Genomic DNA, 17,746 nt, shown 5'->3' with positions numbered 1-17,746 from the left:
TCCTGATGGGTTTAATTTGTCATCCTGTTGGTCCCTATCTTGTTGATGGCGGCTCACACTTCTTCCTGAGTGAATATGGTCTGTTTGAACGAAACATGTTAAATCAAAACACAGGAAAATTGAAGACTCACTAATTTCTCTTCAGAAATGAGACAGTAAAACTTTATTTATTTTTCCTTTTATGGCAGAGCACAGGCTCAGTGCTTTAATAGAGTACCTTTGTGAGAGTATTAAAAACTGACTTTGATTTTAATTTATATCTGAATATGAAGACAGGGATATTTTATTAAGCGCTACATAAACTACAGTGATTACTTTTACACTTCTTTTCACTTTGAGGTTTCTTATTTAAGACATATTTGCACTCAAAACATTAAAAAGAGTTCCTCTAAATGTATTTTAGATTATTTGTATGGAAAATGTAACATAAAATTTCATGCTAGTGCTTCTATATCCAAACTCCTGGGGAGCATTACTACCACATATTCAATCATGCACTGTAGGTAGCGGCGGAAATGAGTTGCAAGGTTTCTGTGTTTGAAGTGGGTCAGAAATTCTGTGTTGGTAATGCGTTGGGGCTCACCAGGTCCCAACAGGGGACATTTTCTGTCTCTAGCCAGTTCAAACTGGAAGAGTAATTGAGTACTAGATGACTCCACTTCTAGAGACTTGGAAATGTCCCCTCACAGACCAATAAAAATGTCCTCTTCTTCTTGCTGTAATTGGACCAGGGACAGTGGGGTTGGGCCATGGTCCAAGGAGACCACCTTTTGAAATGCTTTGCTCAATACACTCCTATTAGACTGATGAGATAGGGGACTCACTGGGTGAAAGACATATGATTAAAAAAGAGTGATGTTGATGAGAATGAGACAGACGAAAAAAAAGAAAGAAAGAAATAGCTAAACCAAAAACGTCATAAATATTTAATTACTCAATGTTTCCTGAGATTGATGAATGTCTTTCTTTTCCAATATCTTTAATTGATATTAAAATGAAACAGACAGTAAAATTGTGCTGTTTATTTAACTGATAACAGATATTGGGATGTTTTAGAGACACAAGTTGCATATTAATATGGATTAATTTCCAAACTTTACACTCAAATATGGAAAACAAGAAACTGGGAAATTCATTTTGTTCAATTTAATTATTTACACAAATTCAATTAGAATTCATTATCATTGGAAAAGTAGTGTTTATTTCTAAAACTGTACTAAATTAAATTTTAGCTACCTGTAGGGATTGCAACAAGCTGTCATATTTAGCAGGTATGTGACAGCATCAACATTCATTTAAAGATGCAACTGCATTTTCATTTTCTTCTCCAAGACTGCTCATTTTGTAACTTAATTAAAATGATAAAGAAAAGGACATTTAAGATTTAATTTTCCAAACATGCCCCAGCAAATAGGTACCAAAATTCAATTTAAAGTGTCAAATTTGAAAATTAAAATGCATTAGCAGAAAGGCTTTTTCATTTCAAGGTCATGGGTGCATTATTTGATTCATAAATAAAATTAATAATAGATCATCCAAACTGCATTTTATTGTCAACTTCAAAACTGCTCTTTTAATGACACAACTACAAAGAAAACGTAAAGGACATTGTTTTTTCATTTTCATGTCTGCCCCGCAAAACATCAATTTGAATTCGCAATCCCAGGCGGCGCAGGACAGCGACGTCAGTGATGACATCAGCCTTGCCTGAACCTAAACAAGTGATTTTATGCCTAAACTTAGTTGGCTTGTAAAAAGGGCCAGGGAAGGGCAGCTATAGTCCTAAATAGCTATAGGGCCTTCAACTCACTTGATTCAAATTACTGACTCATTGTGCAGAATCTGACAATAAGCTGATGGCTCCGTTTCATTTGAATCAGCTGCGTTAGAGCAGGGAAACATCTAGAACCTGGTGGACAGCGACCCTTAAGAACCAAAGTTGCTCAGTTTCCTAAGATAGAGAGCAAAATCAAGAGTAAAGAGTTTTAGAGCAAAAAGCAATCAAAAAAAGAAGTTAAGAGAAGAGAAGAGAAGAGAAGAGAAGAGAAGAGAAGAAACCCTTCCCAAGCTCCCAGTAAGTGTATCTCAGAGATGACGTAGGTTTCAGCAAAATTGAATTCTTTGAAGCCCTGTTAATGAAAACAGGTTAAAGTCAATGGACAAGTGCTTAAAAGTAGTAGAAGAAGCTGCTAAAAATATAAAAGGCAGTGATAAAACTCTGAGTTTGGGGTTTAAAACAGCAATCCAACAAGGAGAGGGTGACTGAAAATGACCATTGGTTACAAACGGTCTATGAGAGGGACACAAGGTCACATAGATAGGAAAACAATCAATAGCAAAGGTGGATTAAAAACACACAAACTTCGTAGAACTATGTTAACAATGTGTAGTTCTACAACCTTAGTTAATTTCATTGGTTCATTTGTTGGTTACTCAAATAGAGACAAGTACAAAACATAAAAAAAAGAATAAGATAAACTAAATTAAAAATAAATTAAATTTTAAATAGGTTGGCTGTTTTCCTGCAGAAGAACCATCTTTTATGTCAGTCTCTTCATGTAAACAGGATGGTTAAACATGTAGCATGGACAGTGCCTTTAGAAAATACTCATGTCAACACCAGTAGCATGTCACTAATGTTTACTTGAGCAATGACCCAAGAAAATGAATTAAAACACAGACATTTTTAGGGATTATATGAAGTCTGTTTAGCAACTAAATTAGTACAGGCTAATTACTGGTAGAAAAAAATGGATATAGACTCCTCCTTTATTTTTACAATTTTGTCTGCAGTCTCTGTCTTTTTATATTGCATCAAACTCATGAAGAGAAGTGTTGAAGGTCCAGAATATGTTTGTGCATCCATGTATTCTTTAAACACACAGTTTATCATATCTAATCTTCCATGTGTCCTTGTTAGTGCTCCAAGTTTGTCCATTTTAATTGGTCTCACATTTCCTATGTGAATTTAGGGAGGAAATGATTTAACCTTGCTAAATAGTGCTCTCCATTTTGCTCCTGCTTTCCATTCGTCTGTCTTGTCTTCAGTTTTGTGGACTCAGGGTTATTTTCTGGACATTTCTTGGGGTCTGGGAAATTTAATCAGCTGTTTTGCATTTAGCAACATCCCCATTGACATGGTTATTCATCAGAGCAGACGTTGAGAAAAGCCAGAAGTACTTGTCAAAATCATTTAAGGAGAACTGAATCAAAATTGCCATGGAAAAAATAAAAAATGTTTTAAAAATAAACCTCAGAAAAAGCTCAAAGACATGAAGGGAAAACAAAGAATAACAATAATAATTTAGTGGTATCCCTTTTTTCTTTACATCTTACTTAATGTATATATAAATTTGCTCTATATCTAAAACATGTTTTTTATTTAATTCTTTATTAGTTTTTTATTACAATAAATCTTTCATTTTTATTTAATTTAATGTACTTTAATTTAATTATGTGGGAGTAAAACTAAAATAAATTGACTTGTCATGTAGAAGAACAGGTGTAATCTGCTGCTGAACTGAAGAAAAAAGAGAGAATGAGACATATTTACATCATCTCCAACATGCAGATCACTGATTAGACATGATTTTAACTCTATGTACACGCCATTGGTCTGTGTTTGGAAGAACATATTGTGATAAAAGTAACAGAAAAAGAGTGACAAGAGAGAGGATAGAGAGAAGCATGAGGTAGAGTGAAAAAGCAAGGCATTCACACTAAAACCCCATTTAAACATTCATCTGGCTTCTCTTCTCTGCTGCATTCATGCTGCACAGCCAATTCTGGGGCTATAAGCCAGTTGTGTGCTTCTCAAGGTAAGAGAGTGAATAGAGCAGTATGAGCTTTGGCTGATGCTGAGGAGGGGCAGAGCATACATGCTGACCTTCCTTACACCAGCTTTACTTCAGTGGAAGAGGAGTGTTTCATAAATGGATTATTCCACTCGGTCACCTTTGACCTGTCTGGCTGCTTTCCACAGCAGCTCAAGCATCCTTGTCCATCACTCAAAGAGGAGCAGAAAGAGAGGGAGTTAAGAGAGGAGGTGGTATCAACCTGTGGGAAGGGATTAGACCTTCTGCTGTTTTGCTGTGGAGAAATGAGGAGGAAAAAGCAGGGGATTGACAGCATAGTTGTTGGATACTGCAGCTGCCACCGTGTTTGCCAGTGACTCAGTGGATCAGGGTTATGTGGAGGAACTGAAGTGACCTTTTTCATCAACTTCAAGACACGGGTGTTAAACATTTCTCTCTGCTGACAATTATGCTCTGTTAAAAGTGAAGGGTGAAGCCACATGAAAACCGACTGCTTGCCAAACACCTAAAGCTCCATGCATAAAGGACTTTATCTTCCCCTGCAATTCAACAGAGTCTGAAGGGAATTTCCTTTTTGTTAAGGTAGAAGGAATCTGTACAGACCACGCAGCAATCTCTCCTGAATCAGAATATTACTGATTGCCAAAAATCATGTACAGAACATCACAGGAAAAATCATGCCAGTACATGTCCTGAATGGTAATACTTGTATTTTTGTTGTTCAAATGCCTCAAACTCTTAAGGGCCATACCTGTAGCTGGTCATGACTGACAGTTGATGTTTTGGATGACGGCGAACCAGTGAGCTATAACAGCTCACTCCAGCAAAACAAAATCTCCTACAAGTCTCAAAGGAAAGCTCTGTGAGGGAGGCATCCAATTCCACCTTCCTTTCAGCTATCATCCGCCAGCCATGCAAGGAATGAAAGAAGCAGGATTGAGAAGGCAAGAGAGCAAAAGAAATTGAGACGTACAGAGGAATGATGGGGGGGAGGGGGGCACAAGAAGGTAGCAAGCAAGGATGAAAGCATGAAGTATTGTAAGCAGGAGCTAGAAAGAGAAAGAAAGGCCATGAGAGTAAAGGGGGATTTTCTTCCCTCCACTCTTCTCCATTTTCTCCCTTTTTCCCTCTGGCGTGGTTATGTAGTGGTTATTTACTGCGGCCTCTCCTCTCCCGGTGGAATGGGAGGGAAATAGGCTCTTAACTGGGCTCCCATACATCACCTGCTGACGCTGATGCTTGTAGTTTTGGAATGCCTGCATCTGATGTTTTGTTTTAAAATAAATTATTTACACAGCATTTTAAGAGTCATGCAACTCATCTCAGCTAATTGCAGAGCATCACCTTTGTCATACAGCATATTCTGCATGGCAGAAAGGTTTTGTATAAACTCACATTGCTGTACATTGGTAAAATATTATTTTAAAAAACACATTCTTTTTGTACTTTTAATGGTAATCATAGGCATTGGTTTTATGCTGTTATTTGTCAAAAATTTAATGTAATTAGACTTAACTTCCACATCCCAAAACCCCTGTGAAACCATTGATGACAATCCCCAGGCCCCCACCTTCACCTGCCTCCCAGTTTACAATGCACCCAACCAGATTGTTCTCAGTGAGCCCATGTGGAAGTGGCAACCAGTGGCTTTTTCGGACTGTGCCTGGCTGAGCCCCAGGTACCAAGGCTTGACCAGTGGGGGCTCGCCAGCAAGCTCCCCAGCCTGGTTCCCTGGTTTCTCTTTTCTGGGTGAGGTATCTAATCCATCATCCATTTTGACTTCTCTTATTCAGACCCTCTTTTGTGAGACCACTATGCCTTGGGAGCCCCTCACAGGGGTCGATGCCCCAGTCAGCATAGCCCTCAGGCTCATTGAGGTTCTCAAGCCCCTCCACCATATTAAGGTGGAGGTGGAGATTCCTGGACGACTCCCCGGTGAGATGTTGTGGCCACATCCTGCCAAGAAGTGGCCCTGAGGAAGACTGAGGACATGCTGGAGGGTGTACATCTCTTGGCTGACCTGGGAAGACCTCAGTATCCCCCAGATATGCTGGAATAGGTGATTGAGGAAAGGAAAGTTGGGACTTCCATGAAAACCAGATCTGGGATAAGTGGTAGAAAATGGATGGATGGATGGATGGATGAACGGATGGATGGATGGACGGATGGATGGATGGACGGATGGATGGATGGATGGATGGATGGATGGATGGATGGATGGACAGAGAATATCTTTACATGTCAGGGTTGTATTTGTTACTGATTTCTTTTCATGTTCTGTTTTTTGCTACTTGTGATCCTACTGAGGCAGAGATGGTGGTGGAGATTCACCTGCTGCTGTTTGGCTCAGCCAGCCTACATAAGAGTCAGTCTTCAGTCCACTCGTCGCCAGATCGTTGCCTTACCCTGGTGGTACAACACCTGCCTTTCAGAGATATCTTTGAGTTTTGTGTACAGTCTGACACCCAACGTTCCTGTTTTTGTCTTGTCAACCTACCTTACAAAATAATTTCATTCCCAGTCTGGAAGACCCACTACAAGCCGTTGTTGGTCCGCTGCAGCACCACCACCTCTGCCTCAGGTTTTGTTACTCCTCCAAGGATGCTGGATTCACTAAATAAAGTTGTTACTGCTTTACTGAATTTGCTGTCTGCTCCTCCCTGGTTCCTGCCTGTCTTCCTGCAAACCCTAACACTACACATCTGATTCCAACAAGCTTAAATTGTTTCTAAGAGAAAATTATTTCAAACCAACCAGCTTTAGTTTACTTAATTTATCCTAAACCACATGAAAATCTACACAAAAATACTTTTTAAAGACAGTGAGAAATTGTATTTCATTTTAAACAAAGGTGTAATCACACCATGTTCAATCATGATAATCACCCTAAATTTTAGGTAAGATAACCTCACCATTTTTGTCCCATTGTCTTATAATTTGTGTAAAGCACACACTGATTAGATTGGTGTGTGTTTTTTTTTTCCATTCTGTGGAAAAGCTCATTGCCCATAGGGTAGGTGAAGTTGTCAGGCAGCAAGGAAATATGTTTACCCTCTCTTTATTGTGCCTGCCCCAGAGCAACAGCTTTTACAATGTGATTGCTTCTACAAGAAGCTAATGAAATAAAACTGTATTATAAGCCAATTCAATAAATGCATTAACCTTTGCAAATCAAAACATGCCATCTGTTTGTAGCTGTTGCTGTTTGCCTAAACTTACTGAATTAAACAAAAACATAATTATGTTTTTCTTTTTTCTTTTTTTTTTTTACTCAGCCACCCAGTGTTTATTGAATAGAAACAATCCTGTCTATCTTCTCATTATTAGAAAGCCAGTGTTTTTATTTTTTATTTTTTTTGGTTTTGGTTTTGTTGTTGTTGTTGTTGTTGTTTTTCTTAATCAAATTACAACAGATGCTTACATCCACCATAAACACCTCATGGACAAGCAATATTTTCAGCATGACCCTCACTGATATCTGTGATGACCTCTGCACTCTCTCTGCACATATTAATATTATTAAAAGTAAGTTAATTTCAGTTTGTTTTGGCAGATTGGGACAAAGAAAACAGGGAAATGTGATGTACTAATATGTAAAAGGCTGTTAGAAGAGAAAATGGGGTGCTTAGGGCAAGGTGAGTGACTGCAAGATGATTGCTGGGAATGAGGGGAAGACAGCAGCAAAAGATGGGGAAGCATGAGGGGAGGGGAGAGGGCTGATTGACAATTTGCATCCTCTTCAGAGGGTATCAGGGGACATGATTGAATCCAGTCAGCCTGAACCCATTAGGGGCGCGTTCCTGTCGGAGGCCGAGCAGAAAGCCATTCACCGCCACCCAGTCCCTGCTCTTCACCAGTCTCCATTTATATTCATGCCAGGGTTGAGTTATTGAGGGAGAGAAGTGGAAAAGAGAGAGGAAAAGATGGACCTAGGTGGGCCTATTTGTAAGGCATAAAGTTCTTACCCGCTGTCAAGATTGGTCACTTAACCTGGACACAACTGATCCCATTTGCATGTCATTTTCATGGGTCAATATGTCTATAAAATGGATTCAAATTGTAGACATGTAACATTTTAAGCTACTTAAATGCACTGGGGAAACCATTTAAAGGCTCTGGGGGAAATGTGAAAAACATTTGCATTTCAAGCAGTTCAATATGTCTCTGCTCATTAGCTTTCCTTAAAATATTGGCATAACTAAAACTTATCCTGTGCTTGTTGTGTGTGTGTGTATGTGTGTGTCAGAGACAGCCATGTGGCACATTGCAGTCAAGTTGAGGTAATTTCTTTGCTGAATGTTGCTCTTTGTACTTCTCTGTAGATCCCTGGGCATGATGAGAGCAGCAGAGATATAATGCACCGGAGGGTGTGATAAGCCACAGTGACCGAGGGCAGCTGGGAACCGTTCCCAACATCCGTCCCACCACCAGTGTATCCGTTTACCTCAGAAAGATGGCTGATCCAGAGCAGCCCGCAGAGTTTGACGAGGTGACAAGAAGGTGGAGCGCTGTGGAGGGTCTTCCACGTGTCGCTATTTATCTCACCAACACAGCACATGCCCAAGGCGACCATATTACAGCAGCCTCGGTTTGTTACAGCAACTGTCAGAACAAAGATGTAGGAACCACGACTGCACTCTTCTATTTAGAGAAAATCAATAATTAATCTATAAGATTGAATTCTTTGTTACTTCTCTGAGTGGACCTTCTGTTTTTTACCGTGTGACTCAGATAGAAGCAGCACAGAGGGCCACAGTGACATTTAAAAACAATTATATTCATATTGTAGTTTATACCTTAGAAGTGCACTCAGGATGCCAAATTGCCTATTAGGCTGTTTTCATAGAAGCTGCCATGGCGCCACTAATCCAGTTTTTATACATTTGCTTCTTGCTTTGATGTGATTATCAAAACACAAATTTGATAAGCCCATATAGAGAATTTTCCAGTCCAGCGGTACTGCAGCTGAAATAATGTTCAAAGTCATGAGTCACGACTCTACAAAGGTAATTTGAAAGAGGCATAGTTAGATTGGTAATTATACTCTCAGGACTGCTGTGGATTGGACTGGTTATCTTACTTTTTTTTGTACATAAAGCAATACATCTGTTCCTAATATGACTTTCTGTTCTTAGTTTTCTTTGTCTTCTAGATATTTTACTTCATGTCTCTTTGTCTGTTTCTTGTCCTCCACTCCTCTGGCTCTTTCTCCCTATCTCTGAGGTTTAAAATAGGCACAGAGGGATCATGTTCAAGTTATGAATGTCCCAATTAGCAGGAGGTGAAGGGAGAGGGACTTGAAAGTAGTACTCAAGTGACTTGTGCAAAAACATTGCCAGGCCATAGTTTTTATTTGGGAAGGCTTAATGTAAGCTATTGACTTCTCAGTGAGGATCAGGATTAGGTCAAAAATACTTCACTCACTAATGCACGCTTAATGGTTCTGCTATAGATTAGCCATAAAAGTGGATGATCATAAATATTGCTGGATTTTAAAACATTTATGAATGAAATTCAATGCCAGGCTTCCAAAATTGTGAGTCACTAAGCAGCAGTGGATGCAGATGTATGCTCTTATTAAAAAGTAATGGGAAATATTTAGACTCAGCACAATTATATTGATTTCCAGTATCACTGTACAAGATGTGTTGTTGTTTTGGTTGTCTGTTGCATTGCACTTTCTCCAGCTAGAATATTCATAGGAGAGTGATATAAGATGGGGAACAGTGTGTCTCCAGGCTTCATGTTCATACCTGTCTGACTTGGTTACTTCTACATCTGTGACACAGCTGTTGACAAGTGCCTGCATCATCTGTCACAAGCTCATCTGTCACCTTTGACCCATGGCAGAAATTTAAGCAGAGGGCTGCTAGAATATCTCTGAAATACCAGGCACACTCACAGCCTTATCAGTTAGGTATGATACTATTTCTTAGTGAAAACTGCAGCAGCTTATGTGGCATAGTTACAGTCAACAACAATGTCGCCATATTGAAGACAAAAAAAGGTGCAACCACAATGAGGATTTTGTATTTGTCTTTTTACTTTATTGTAAGCATTCAGCTATTTAAACTGAAGTATTGTAAATGGTCACTACTTTGAACAATCAGCTAATCAGGAACTCTGTGAAGCAGTGTAGCTCCTCTCCTCGCAACAGTGCGTTACTTCCTCGTTAAAAGCTTATTAAGAGACGATGAAAGCCATAAGAATAATTCTGACATAGATCTGTTACACACTGCTGAGCTTTTAACCTCATGAGCAGAGCAAGTGCTTTGTAGTTTTGTACTAAATTAAGTCTTACTGCCGGCTGCCAGCTGATCAAACCTCTGCTCTGCAGAATCGGCCCTAAAACTAAGGCTGTCTAAGCAGAGAAGATTTTATGTAACTACAAATCAGACGGGATGTAACTATTCTGAATTACGCTGTCTACGACTCTGTGAATGCTGTCAATCTTAGTTGCAGATAAAAACAATTTAAGTCTTTGTGTGTTCCTAAGCTGGATAAGAATGAAAATCTTCTTATTCTTTAATCTTAGAAACACTTTCACGTGTCAGCATGTGTGAACAGCTTTTTCTCTCCCCAGATGGCAGAAAAGACATGTTGCCTTTTTATGCGTCTAAAAATCATAATTATGTGCAATGTCTACATTCCTTGTACACCTATTTAAGATTTTAGTGTATGTGTGCATTCATGCACACTCCTCTGCTGAAGGAGCTTGTGAAACCATGATTTGCCACCCTAACTTCTCCTTTGGGTGCACTTGTTTGTTGGCTGTGCGTGACTGAAATATTGGTTGTACATGTCTTTAAAAAGAGCAAAAATAGACAAACATGAAATAGGTGCCTAAGGCATGCATACATTGTGAGATAAAATAGATCTAGCCATTGTACATAATAGCAACATATTTTCCTGGTTTCATGCTGCACGACATGCATCATAGGTGTACTGTGTCTATGTTATACTGTGTGTCACTTAGCAACAGTACAGAAGCTTTTTGATCAACTTATGATGCACTTAACAAATTTTTGTCATGGGGCTGTGAACTCATGTGGCATAGATGATGCATAATCACAACTGGCAGTGCAGTCCAATCAGTATGTCACCTTTAAACTCCATGTCTTCATGCCTTATTTACACCCACTGTCTATTCTGATATCAACATGCTATATACATACATCCATCCATCTGTCCATCCATCCACCCTCTTAACCTGTCTTATCCAGAGTCAGAGGTGTTGAAGCCTTTCCCAGCTGTCACAAAACATAAATGATTTGTTGTTGAGTCATTGCCTGAAGGGCAGGCAGTGTTGGCATGATGCAGTACAAGCAAACATGTTATGTAAATAAACTAATGGCTCCATACTGTTTATGATGTAATCTAGGAGTGTTTAATACAAAATAAGAAGTTTTCATAACACTGTAATGCACATGTACTTATCCTCAGAGGTTAAATCCTCAATTACTGTGACAGGAAAACATAAAAGCTCCACTTCCAATAAAATGTATTTCTTCTGTACGACACTTTCAACTCATTTTCACAGCTAAATCCTGCACACTTAAAACTGCTGGGTTAAAAATCACCCAATTTGGGTTGTTCTGCAACCTAACCTAATTCTAACCCAGCAGGGTTAGGTTATGGGTTTGTCCCAACATGTTGGGTCATGTTTTCTACCCAAACAATGGGTTCAAAAGACCCGGTCGTTTAGTTAAAGCTACCTAAAAGTTTATTATAAAGAGAACCAAAAATCTGGATTATTAAACTACCAGCAATTGGGTGAAAATAACCCAATAAATTTGATTCCAAATCAGCATTTGGAAATGGCAAATAATAATAAAACACATCACGTTTCACTCTTTTATTGAAAAAAAAAGCAAACCATCTTAATTTGTAAAATTGTACAAAAATACAATGTGTGAAAATTAAAATGAAAAATGATAAAAACAGGTGACTATTCCAGTTAATTAATTTATATCCGGTTTTGTGTAACTAATATACAAGTTAAAAATGTACTGAAGCACCCATCAACTGCATTCAGAAGAGATAGATGTGCAATGACTGTCCCATTTATTACAGAACAGTTATTTTATCAGATGCTTAAAGCGACTTACAGTGGTTAGGCAGTAGCGTTAAAGGTCTTGCCTAAAGACCAAACCCAAAGGTGTTATTATTCATCCCCTGGGGACTCGAGCTCTGGTCTCCTACATGAGATAGATGAGCTATAGATAGCCACTAGCTGGATAGCTCTGGATAGTATACGAGATATACTTGGGTAGCCCAGCACTCCTCCGCCAGCATAAGGAACATGGATACCCGTCTGTTGCATCAGGTACTCCACTATGTTTTGTTCCAACCTGAAGAGAAGCATTAAAAAGAAAAATAGTAGGTTTAACAAATCTTGAAACTAAACACTTTGGAGTAGGATGTCAAATACTATTATCAACTCACAAGCTGGACGTCAGCAACAGCCTTGCAAATCTCCAGACCTCTGGGTAGCAAAATTCTTCTTCCAGCTTTGTCGGACTGTTACTGTCTCTGTTTCTTACTTTGGAGCGTCCTCATTAAATTTCCAGACAGCAACATTCTCTCGATGTTCCAGCAAGGAAAAAAATACATTTAGCTTGCAACCACCATGCTCTCTTCTCGGAGCCCCATGAGAAGAAGGTTCCAGCAGTCAAGCTCCATGTCCTTGTCTCTGGGATACCTAGCCTTGGTGCTGGGTTGGCGTGGCCCGCGGTAGTTTTGCCTGGGGCAGTCAGGTTCCGTCAGGTCCTGGTAGGGGCTCTGCCAGGGGGGATGGGTGGCCCGTGGATCTGTGGGGTGTCTGCCCTCTGTGCGGCCCACACCACAGTGCTCGGTGCCCACTGGGCCTGCTCACCATCACCCTGGGCTGCTCGGTGCCCCTGCCCCATCGTGCCGGGGGGCTCCGGTCTGGGAGCCCCTCTGCTCTGGGATGAGTGGGGCCACTGCTCTCTCTGCTTTGGCTGTGTTGGGCTCTGTGCTCTGCGGACCTGCCAGGCCTTTGGAGCCTCGGGCTCCCCCCTGTCTCCCCCGGATGCTTTGGGGTGTGGCGTGGTCACGGGTCTCTTGTAAGCACATGTTTCATCCTTGTTGCATGGTCACACATGCATGTTCACGTTCACATGTGCATGCTCACAAACGTGCTCATCTCTCCATCCACTTCCAACTAGATGTTGCTGATGTTTGTCTGTAGGTACATTTCTGTACAGGTATGTTTGATGACTGTTTGATTTCATCATTATGCTATTTTCTTTATGTATCATGTAGCACTGTGGTAGTTCATATTGTTTTTGTGAATACTGATGTGATTTAGGCAGCCTAGACAACTTTTATTTACACATTTCAATTCTGTCCTTTTCTCGTTTTAGCTCTTCCTCTGTCTCCCTGTCAGGTTCGGCACCAACATATCAAGACTAAAGAAAATAAGATTATAATAAAAATATTCCAAACATCAAGGGCAGCCATTTATATAACATGTCTGCCTTGGTAGAGCAGATCTGTCTGGCAAAATATGGCACACAGACCGTTGTTCTGTATGTTAGGATGCTGGACAGGGCAGGTTATAAAAAAAACCAAAAGAAAAACAAGCTGCAAAAATTCCCAAAGTTGCAAGAACAAAATGAGGTACATACAATTAAATGTACCAGGTAATGCTTCCATGGTGACAAGACAGAGAGAAAAAGCAAATGAGAGCGAGAGACTAAAGATGGAAAGAGAGTGAGAGAGATAGAGCTGGAGGACCAGGGATAACAGAAGGCGGATATCTTGTTCTTGGTTTTCCAGTAAATGTGTTAAATGACATTTTTATGACTCAAACAAATGAATCTGTCAGCAGACAGTATGGAGTCCAAGAAATTAAAGATACCTTTAGATATTACAACCCCCTTATGTCACTAAGCCACTCCAGTTCATCTTAAGATAAAATTTATAAGATGAAAACCTGCTTGGTTACCATAAGCAGGAAACACAGCAAAATAAAATACTTATTAGCCCTGAACTGGAGGAAATCATGAAATATGTAAAACTGGGCCATCTCTAGAAGATGTCTGAAAAGATTATTTCACAGGTAAGAACAGCTTTTTAACTGAAATGATCAATATAACTGAATGATGTGACCTGCCTGGTAAGTAAATGAGTCTGTTTAGCCTCAAACTGGACCAGGACAAAAACTCTGCATCTTTTCCCTTCTTGGTCCACACCACATTAAACCAGGTGTGAAGCACAGAAAAACTTGTTTTTATATTCCATTTCTGTTGTGTCTCATGATACTTATCCTGCAGCATGAACACACAAGAGGCTTGTTTACTGAGAGAGTCAGATGTGCTCATTGCATATTTTCTTCTTTGATACAACCAAGAATCAATGACTGACTTTTATCAGCCCATTCTCCAAACATCAGCCTCCTCTTTCGCATCTCCCCGTTACTCATCTCATCATTATCTCTGCAGCACATAAATACATCTCCCCGTCTGTTTTACACGTACCCAACACAGACAGAAACAAACAGTTTGTTTAAACTATTGCTGCTCTTTTGTTCCCTGCTCATTCGGGGTCTCGAGGTCAGGAGGAGGCTGGCAGCAGATAGTGTGTGTTCAATGCATCGCTGCTTAGGAGTCAATTACCGTAAGCTGGGTCTGTGCAAATGAATAGAACAAGGGTGTAATCAGGTCCAATATCCCACGAAGTCCTGACTCATGTATTAAAGCATGCTGGTAAATTTACTGCTCTGGACTTTAATGGGATGAATCTTAAGCGGTGGATGTTGGAGACTGTTTTTTTTTAAAAAAAAGAGGGAAGAGAGATGCTGTGGAGAGATATGCGGAGCCTGACTATTCCACGTTAATGAAATGAGCTCCCGGACACGGTCTGTTCAGATAACCTCTTCCCTCACAACGCTGCATCTGCGTAAGCATTGTGAGGCAGAACAGGGTGTGTTACATGTGTTTTTAATTAATTACCTTCCCGTGGCCACAAACACAGTCACTCAGCACCATCACCCCAAAACGCTAATCCAGGAAATCCACGCTGACAATCCTCTCAAGGCTGTCCTCTTCCTTTAACATTCATCTCCCTGCCCATTTTGCATGTTGGAAATCCACTGGTGAAAATGAAGTTTAGAGATGATTTCCCATGTGCGATTTAGCTGCCACTCTCCATAAACCTAAGTAGATCAATGAGTTTGTTGCAACGCTGAGTTGCAATAAAAACGTGTTCACTGCTCACCTCAAATCCAACTCACAGATTTTTTTTTTTTTTTTTTTTATAATTTATCTTTAATCACCCAGCAGCACTGTGCACTGCATACAGTACAATACAGTGCACCTGGACAAGGCTGAATATTACTGTCTCCATTTGAAATAAGTAGCATGTATTTATACAACAAGAGGTCAGAAAAATCATTTACACATGTATAATCTTATGTATACATCACTGTATAGATTTCCAACTGTTTCCTTCCTTTTCCTATAGAATAATAAATGACTCTGTGTTTCTGGAATCTTGTTCTGGATTAATCTACATCCTGCATTCCAGCTGAAATTAAACGAATGGCTGTGTTTATTTTGGAAGTATAAGTGAAATAAACAAAGCTGTTTTCTTTATTTAAACCTTTCACGAGCACTACTGTTAACCAGTGCCCTTTAAAGGTCTGACTGCATGTTTCCTCTGTAAAAATACCAACAAGTTTTCAACAACTTTTCTAAGACAGCTTAAAGATTAAAACAATGAACACACACTGTGTAGCAGCTGTGACATTAGAAGTGAATAAAACTTTCAAATAAACTATATCTGCCTTGCTCCTCCAATATTTCATTTCAGTTCTCTTCTGTTCAGTGAACAGAGCAATAAAAGTTTGAATCATTTTTTAAAGGCCTGTGAATTGAATCTGTGTGATTGGACACAATGGGGAAAAGGGGAAGAAAGGCCACAGTCATCAGCAGGCTGCAAGGTATTAGAGGCTCCTCTTATAGGAAAGCTTGGGGCTTTCGTCAATGTCAGCTGGCACAATGGAGCAGGATCCAGGCTGGAGAACTCGTCAGTTATTTCATTGTTATTTGGTTCAGCCTATGTTCTCATTTTTCTATGGCCTATATCCCAAAGGAAATGGAAGGTGCAGCTTTGTTGTTGCTGTCTGTCTTGTGGGGACATGCTTCGAAATGCAATATGTGCACATATAGAAAATACCTCCAGGTGTGTTTATGGTGATGGTTTGCTTAACAGAGTATAGAGCAACTGTGACATCTGATCTTTTTGTCATATAAATAATAATAATTTAAAAAAAAAAAAGGTTTACACATTTAGAGTTGTGTATAGATTAATTGTCTGAAATCAGTGCCTGTTCACTGCATTCACTGTACGTGTAATTAAAGTGTCCACGTTCTGGGTATGTCAATGCATTTACAACATAGACTTTTAAAAAAAATCCACTACAGAAATGATGTGAAGTCTATGGCAAAAACAGAGCTTTCTTCGCTGGCATGAGGCAATGTGAAGCCCTGTTTCCACCAACGGGTCAGTTTGCTATACGGGCCAGTTTGGTGCAGTTTGGTGGGGGACTGAACTTCCAGTAAGAAGTGATGCAGTCTGCCTGCGTTAGATATAAATTTATCTTTGCTGTGCTTCCTAACTCTGAACACAGTCAGTAGTTACAAGTTGGCCATTAAACAATTCAGCTAGCTGTATATGGTCGTGTAACCCAGTGTAAGAAATGCATTTTTATTATATGTGTGCTTTTATTTATTTATTTATTCTTGTTATAAAAGTAGCACGTGGTCAGTGAAAGGAACCACACTTGAATTGTGTTTTTATTGGCTGTGTTGAGAGATTCAGACTTCTGATTGGAGGGGACCGTTTAAGTCCCACCCTCTGCCAACAGCTGAGAGAGAAACGGAGACAAGCCGACTTGTTAGAGATGGGATTTATGGCTCTTTGAAGGGAGCCGGACCTTGAGGAGCCGTTCCTTTCAAAGAGCCATTCAAAAGACTGGCTCGTTCTCACAATATCTTACAAAATTTCACAATATATAAGAATGACAAACAATCAAAATATGTACCTATATAAATCTACTATACAATATAAAAAATAATAGGAAAAATATAGATAAAAAAGGATAAACCTGAGCAGTCAGTGCAAATTCTAGTAAATGTTTTGGATAGTATTTGTTTCCAAACAGTACTCTCTGCCCATAGATGCTTTACATGAATGGAACGTGTTGGACATCAGACTTCTATGATGTCACAAATGTTATTTATTTTATTTTCATTTTACTCAACTGTACTATATTCATTCATTATATTCATTCAGTCATTTTTAGCTGGAAGCGTGGGGGGTGGGGTGGGGGGATTGGGCTTGGCGTGTGTGTGTATACGTGTGTGTGTGTGATAAGATCAAAATAAAGTTTGATTTGATTTGATTTGATGAAGGCAGTGTCAAAAATTTGTATATAAAAACAATGGCTCACAAATGAATGGCTCACAGCTGTGAATCGGTTCCCATCGTTCATTTAAAAGAGTCGTTCAAAAGAATTCAATCGTTCATGAACGTCACATCTCTACGACTTGTTGCTGCGGTCAGAAGCTAATAAAAGCAAAACAAGTGAGATCATTGAAAAAAAAACTGCATTATACACTTGTAGAACACTTTTGTGAAGCTGGAGAGGTTATTGCAGATTGGGGCAGCAGGACCAGGTAGCTTTTGGTAGCATCTTGGTGAGTCAACAGTTCAGTTAGCCAGCTAACAGCTTTAGCAGCACTGACGACTTTTATTTTGAGGTATTTTGGATCGTGTTGTTGGATGACCATTTTGTGCACCGCTGTTGCTTATTGTATGCAGTATGTTGTAGGAATAGACAACTAAGGTGTTTTTATTATACTTTTGAATATAAAACCTGAAGGGTACGGTGCTTATTCAGTTAA

This window comes from Melanotaenia boesemani, chromosome 3 (assembly GCF_017639745.1).
Source record: "Melanotaenia boesemani isolate fMelBoe1 chromosome 3, fMelBoe1.pri, whole genome shotgun sequence".
In the NCBI taxonomy this organism is placed as follows: domain Eukaryota; kingdom Metazoa; phylum Chordata; class Actinopteri; order Atheriniformes; family Melanotaeniidae; genus Melanotaenia; species Melanotaenia boesemani.
Note: the sequence above shows the minus strand (reverse complement) of the source record.